The following is a 6,986-nucleotide window of genomic DNA, read 5'->3' on the forward strand; positions in this document are numbered from 1 at the left end:
CCCCTCCCTTCTAACTCTCTACAATCCCTTCTCGTTCTTCCCCCTTGGACTCCCCATCAATTCTCTCTCACACCCCACCCCCACTCCCATTCTTTCCCTTTGGTTCCATTCTCTCCCTCCATTCTTCCCCTCCCTGACCCTCCCCCTCCGTTCTCTCCCTCAGCTTTCCCACACTTCTTCTCATTTTATCGCCCAGTCCCTCCGTTCTCCTCCCATTCCTTAACTACTTCCTTTCCTGGACCCCTTCCCCTTCCCCTCAGTACCCCAAGGGAGCACGCGAGTTGGGGGTGGGGGGACACGGCGGTTATCAGGAAGGGCCCAAACCCTTTGCTCACCAGGCACCACTCTGACCTCCACATGAATTCCCCAACCCTACTTACTGCGCTTGCGTCTGGTCCCGCCTTCCTTTCACCGCCCCTTCCTGAAGGATCTTTCTTCTCGTTGGTTGATAGGAACGTGGCGCCTTCTGGGACTGGAGGTTCAAGGGTGAGTCCTGAGCCCCTACTTCTCTAGCAATAAGGAACTACGACTCCCGGCATGCAACGCTGTCTTTTAGCCTAGGAAGAAAGTCCTTCCTCATTGGTTTGGACAGTAAGAAGTTGGCCTCAAAGGATGCTGGAATTGTAGTTCGCCTGGCATGATTACACGTGCCACCGGAAGCGTCTACAATTCCTTTTGCATCTGTAGTTGTAAAACCTGGGCCCTCGGCTAGCTTTTTTTTTTTTTATTTCAAAAATTTTTTTTTTTTTAATTTTTAACCCTTGTACTTTGGTGTATTGTCTCATAGGTGGAAGAGTGGTAAGGGTAGGCAATGGGGGCCAAGTAACTTGCCCAGGGTCACACAGCTGGGAAGTGGCTGAGGTCGGGTTTGAACCTAGGACTTCCTGTCTCTAGGCCTGACTCTCACTCCACTGAGCTACCCAGCTGCCCCCACCTCGGTTAGCTTTTGAGGGAAGGGCAGAAGAAATGTGGCTGGTGACTTGGCGGGTGACACCATGGAAACACAACTTAGGAGAATGAGAAAAAGAAAGGGCATGAGTGCTCACTTCTTAGCTTTGGCCATGACTTCTTTAGCCTCCTTTTTCTCAACATGGATCCATAGGGTCATTTTACAGATGAGGAAACTGAGACACAGAGGCACACAGTAAGGATTCAAAATCAGGGCTTCATTTGCTTTATCGATCCACTTTCCTCAAGTTAACAGACCTTAATGCAGTCACTGTCACTTGTATGGGAATATGACGCTCCAATTTACCAATCGAATTTTGCAAATATTTATGAAATATGCAGATCATTGTACTATAGTTTGATGATACCAAGACATCTAGGATGTCTACCCTGTGCACCAGGAGCAGTCTTATAGGGAGTATGCAAATATAAAATTTAGGTATAGTTGCAAATAGAAAATAAAACTATAAAATAGCTACAATGCAAGTTTTAATATGATGAATGTATTGCCGAGTTGTAAACAGATTAATAAGAGAAAGTCTAGAAGAGAGAAATCACTGATATCAAGGAAAGTTTGGTGGAGAAGATGATAATAGAAGTTGGGCCTTGAAAGAAGGAAGTGTTTATGAGGAGAAATTTGATTCAATTAATTTTGATATGAGTTCAATATGAGTTTATTTATTTTGTACTATATGCAGGGTACTGTGCTGAGTGGTAGGGATTTAGGGTTCAAAAAAGGTCAGTTCTTGCCATTCTGGATAAAGGGAAGACCCATATAGGTAAAAGGGCCAACTTATTCAAAGGTGGCAAAAGTTAGAGATTGGAATAGGTACTCTGAGTTGTTTCTCCCATGATGAGGACAGATTTCAGCTGAGCCTCCCAACTTGGAGGTAGCTGGTGGCATAGTTGACAGTACTGGGCTTGGAGTCTGGAAGACCTTGGTTCACATATGGCCTCACTAGCTGAGTGACTGGGCAAGTCACTCAACCTTTGTTTGCCTTAGTTTCTTCAACTGTAAAACTGGAATAATAATGACACCTACCTCCCATGGTTGTGAGGTTCCTGTGATATTCATAAAATGCTTAACACAAAGCCTGGCATATGCCAGGCACTCAATACATGCTTGTTTCCTTCCTTTTACATAAAACATGACTTATTAATGAGCTAACTGTCTGAGTAGACCGTCTGATTATAATGTAGTGAAATTCAAAAATCTTAAATGTTAGTTTTGGTGGATCCTTGCTTCTTAATTTTTTTTTTCTTTTCATTATTTACTTCCGTATTGCCAAGAATTTTTATTTGGAAGTGTGGACAGACATTCAGGCCAAGAGTGGTATAAGATGTAGTGGAGATTTGGGGGAGCCCTGTGCTAGTAGAAATTGAATAAGATTATCATTTAAGGATGATCTAGTCCAAATATTTATTTTCTCTTGAAGAAATTAGCAGAATAGGCATTTTAAAAATTATTTAATTGACCATAGAAATGAAGAAATATGATGGAAAAGACTGTAGCCTAGGAGTTAGGAAAGAAGTCATTTATTAGGTATCTACTTGGCAATGTGCTAGAGGCTGGAATACAAATACAAAGTGAGACAGTTCTATCTTAGAGTCTAGTGAGGGGAATTTAATATCCAAAAAAGTAAATCCAGAGTATATGTATTTTTTTTTTATTTTAAACCCTTAACTTCTGTGTATTGACTTATAGGTGGAAGATTGGTAAGGGTAGGCAATGGGGTTCAAGTGACTTGCCCAGGGTCACACAGCTGGGAAGTGTCTGAGGCCGTATTTGAACCTAGGACCTCCCATCTCTAGGCCTGGCTCTCAATCCACTGAGCTACCCAGCTGCCCCCTCAGAGTATATGTATTTTTAAAATTTTATTTATTTAGAATATTTTTCCATGGTTACATGATTCATGTTCTCTCCCTCCCCTCTTTCTCTCCACTCCTGGAGCTGACAAGCAGTTCCACTGGTTTATACATGTATTATTGTTCAAAACCTATTTTCATATTATTAATATTTGTAATAAAGTGATCTTTTAGAACCAAATCCTGCCCCCCATCATAGTATATATATATATATATATATATATATATATATATAAATGCAGTGATTTTGAGAAGGGAAGGCAATAAGTCATAAAAGGTGGGCATATTCTTTGAGAGGTAGTATAGCATCATGGATAGAATGAATGAATGGAAGAACCGATTAAGGACCTTTTACTATTGTTTAGTCATTTCAGTTGTGTCCAATTCTTTGTGATCCTATTTGGAGTTTTCTTGGAAAAGATTCTGGAGTTTTGTTGTGTCAAAGAATTGGAAATTGAAGGGATATTCATCAACTGGGGAGTGGCTGAACAAGTTGTAGTATATGATTATAATAGAACACTGCCATAAGAAATGAACAGAATGATTGCAAAAAAACCCCCCAAAAAACCCAAAACAAAAAAATCCAACCTGGAAAGACTTTTATTAAGTGATGCAAAACAAAGTGAGCAGAACCATTACAATAATAGCAATAATGTACAATGCAAGGATCTCAGATATCTTCAAAGGAATCAAGATGGAAGTAACCAATGGCGTCTGAATGCAGATTGAAGCATATTATTCTTCACTTTATTTCCTTCATGAATTTTTTATAGTATAGGCAACAAATGTTTGCTTTACAACATGATATGATCATTGAAATATGTATTATATGATAGCACATGTATGATCTATGTCATATTACATGATGTCTTAGGGAGGGGAGGAGGGAGGAAGGGAGAAAACATGAATTTCAAAATAGAAAATTATTATTTAACTTATATTTAGGGGCAGCTGGGATTGAGAGTCAGGCCTAGAGACGGGAGGTCTGAGGCTCTAATCTAGATTCAGATATTTCCTAGCTGTGTGACCCTGGGAAAATTATTTCCTTCTCTTCTGCCTTAGAACTGATACATAGTATTGATTCTAAGATGGAAAGTATAGGTGTTTTTTAAGAATCATGTTGGAAGGGATATGGCCAAATTGGGACACTAATGCATTACTGGTGGGGTTATGAATTGATCCAACCATTTTGGAAGACAATTTGGAATTGTGCCCAAAGGGATTTAAAAGATTGTCTGTCAGGGGCAGCTGGGTGACTCAGTGGATTGAGAGTCAGGCCCAGAGATGGGAAATCCCAGATTCAAACCTGGCCTCAGACTCTTCCTAGCAGCGTGACCCTGGGCAAGTCACTTGACCCCCATTGCCTAGCCCTTACAACTCTTCTGCCTTAAAACCACTACATAGTATTGATTCTAAGATGGAAGGTAAGGGTTTAAAGAAAAGAAAAGACTGCCTGCCCTTTAATTCAGCCACACTACTGCTGGGCTTGTACCCCAAAGAGATAATAGGGAAAATACTTGTACAAAAATATTCATTGCTGCACTATTTGTGGTGGTAAAAAACTGGAAAATAAGGGGGTGTCCATCAATTGGGGAATGTCTGAACAAATTGTGGTATCTGATGGAGATGGAATACTATTGTGCTAAAAGGAATAATGAACTGGAGGAATTCCATGTGAACTGGAAAGACCTCCAAGAATTGATGCAGAGGGAAAGGAGCAGAACCAGGAGAACATTGAACACAGAGATGGATACACTGTGGCGCAATCGAATGGAAATGGACTTCCCTACTAGCAGCAATTCAATGATCCAGGACAATTCTGAGGGACTTATGAGAAAGAATGCTATCCAAACCCAGAGAAAGAACTGTGGGAGTAGAAACACAGAAGAAAAACAACTGCTTGATCACATGGTTCGATAAGGATGTGACTGGGCGTATTTGACTTTATTTGTAATTTTTTGAATTTAAAATTTTTTTGCTTTCATGTTCAGTTTAATATAAGGATGTTGACTTCAAATGGTCACTCTATTGCAAATATTAATAATATGGAAATAGATTTTGAATAATGATATATGTAAACCCAGTGGAATTGCTCATCAGCTCCAGGAGAGGGGAGAGAAGAGGGGAGGGAAAGAACATGAATCGTGTAACCATGGGAACAATATTCTAAATTAATTAAATGAAAAATGAAAGAAAAGAATTGTATTGACATGTAATCTGGAAGAAATAGAAAATAAATAAATAAAATTAAAAGATACTGGAGTAGCTTGATGTTTCCTACTCATTTTACAGATAAAAAACCAAGGTCAAAAGGGTTAAAAGACTTGTTCTGGGTTATACAGCTAGTAAGAGTCTCAAGCTAGATTTGAACTGGAGAAGAAAAATCTTTTTGACTCCAAGCCTGACCTCTATCTACTAAGCTACCTGGCTACTCTAGTAAGAGCCTAATATGTATCAAGTGCCTAGGGATACAAATACAAAAGAGAGACAAGGGAGCTTATATTCCTGGTGGAGGAAAGCATACATTATCAGGATAACAAATAGTTGTTTCAGTTCCCTCTCAGAAAAAAGTCACCAATCAGCACTGTAGATTGGATGCTAAGGGAATCAGTGACCAATGAAATGATTTCTGTTCTGAGAAAAAAGATTGTGAATGAAATAATAGAGCAGCCTGTTACCCACAGTTTTATGAGTCAATTGTTCCAAAAATATTGGTAGTGATGATTTGAGAAAGAGAGGAAGCAGTGGATAAGAGGGAATGTATGTCTGTGGCAGTACGATGCAAAAAAATGACTGGAAAAAGAAATGAGAGTGATGCAAGAAAATAATGAAAAAAATAATCAACAACTTGGTACAGGAGGCACAAAAAAATAAGAGAAAATAACATCTTTAAAAAAAAGCCTAGCAGTGAAAGAGGCACAAAAATCCATTAAAGAACTTTTTAAGATAAAAAGTAGAATTGGCCAAAAGGGAAAAAGATGTACAAAATTCCACTGTAGAAAAGAATGTCTTAGAAAGTAGTATTGGTCAAATAGAAGAGGAAGTATAAAAGTTCACTGAAGAAAATATTCTTAAAGATTAGAATTGGGCAATTGGAAGCTAATGACTATGAGATACCAAGAAACAAAACAGAATAAAAAGAATGAAAAAAGGAAGAAAATAGGAACTATCTCTTTGAAAAAAAACAACTAACCTAGAAAAAAAGATCAAGGAAAGATAATTTAAGAATTATTGGACTACCTGAAACCAAGATTATAATCAAAAAAGAACCTAGACATCATCTTTTAAGAACTTCTCAAGGAAAATTGTCTTGATGTCCTAGAACCAAAGGGAAAAATAGAAATTGAAAGAATCCACTAAACACCTCCTGAAAGCATGGGGGGAAGTGGAGAGGGGAGTGTTTGAATCTTACTCTCATTGGAATTGGCTCAAAAAGGGAAAAATATACATATCCAGTTGGGTGTAAAAATCTATCTTTATAGGAAAGTAGGAAGAGAAGGGAATAAGAGAAGGGAGAGCAAGTTGGGGAAAGTCATGATTAAAAGTAAAACAGTTTTGGAGAGGGAGAGAGTGAAAGGAGAAAGAGAAGGACAAATGGAGAAAAATAGGATGGAGGGAAATACAGAGTAATCATAACTGTGAAAACATTTCTATAGCCAGTATCTCTAATAAATGTCTCATTTCTCAAATATAAAGAGCTAAGTCAAATTTATAAGAATACAAGTCTAAATGATCAAAGTTATGAACAGGCAGTTTTCAAGAAAAGTAATCAAAGCTATCTATAGTCATATAAAAATTCTCTATATCATTATTGATTAAAGAAATGCAAATTAAAACAATTATGAGGTATTACCTCATACCTCTCAGATTAGCTAACATGACAGAAAAGGAAAATGACAAATGTTGGAGGAAATATGGGAAAATTGGGACACTCATGCACTGTTAGTGGATTGTGAGCTATGCCCAAAGAGCTGAAAACTATACATACATTTTGACTCAGTGATACCACCACTAGGTCTGTATCTCAAAGAGAATTTTTTAAACAGGAAAAGAAGCTATATATACAAAAACGTAGTGGCTTTTGTGATGGCAAAGGATTGGAAATTGGGAAGATGTCTATCAATAGGGGAATGGCTGAATGAGTTGTGATACATGATTGTGTTGGAATACTA

The 6,986-nt window shown here is 38.3% G+C and overlaps 1 protein-coding gene across 1 annotated transcript in view; it reads right to left on the minus strand.

Annotated features, from left to right (window-relative positions):
- Positions 1-364, minus strand: part of PHB (prohibitin) — an 18,124-nt gene extending 17,760 nt beyond the window's left edge. Inside the window, exon 1 of the mRNA XM_044671658.1 lies at positions 336-364. The gene's annotated coding sequence lies outside the window, so the exon portion shown is untranslated. The remainder of the gene's footprint in view (positions 1-335) is intronic.
- Between the last annotated feature and the right edge of the window lie 6,622 nt (positions 365-6,986).

The sequence above is a fragment of the Gracilinanus agilis genome, chromosome 4, assembly GCF_016433145.1.
Source record: "Gracilinanus agilis isolate LMUSP501 chromosome 4, AgileGrace, whole genome shotgun sequence".
NCBI lineage: Eukaryota > Metazoa > Chordata > Mammalia > Didelphimorphia > Didelphidae > Gracilinanus > Gracilinanus agilis.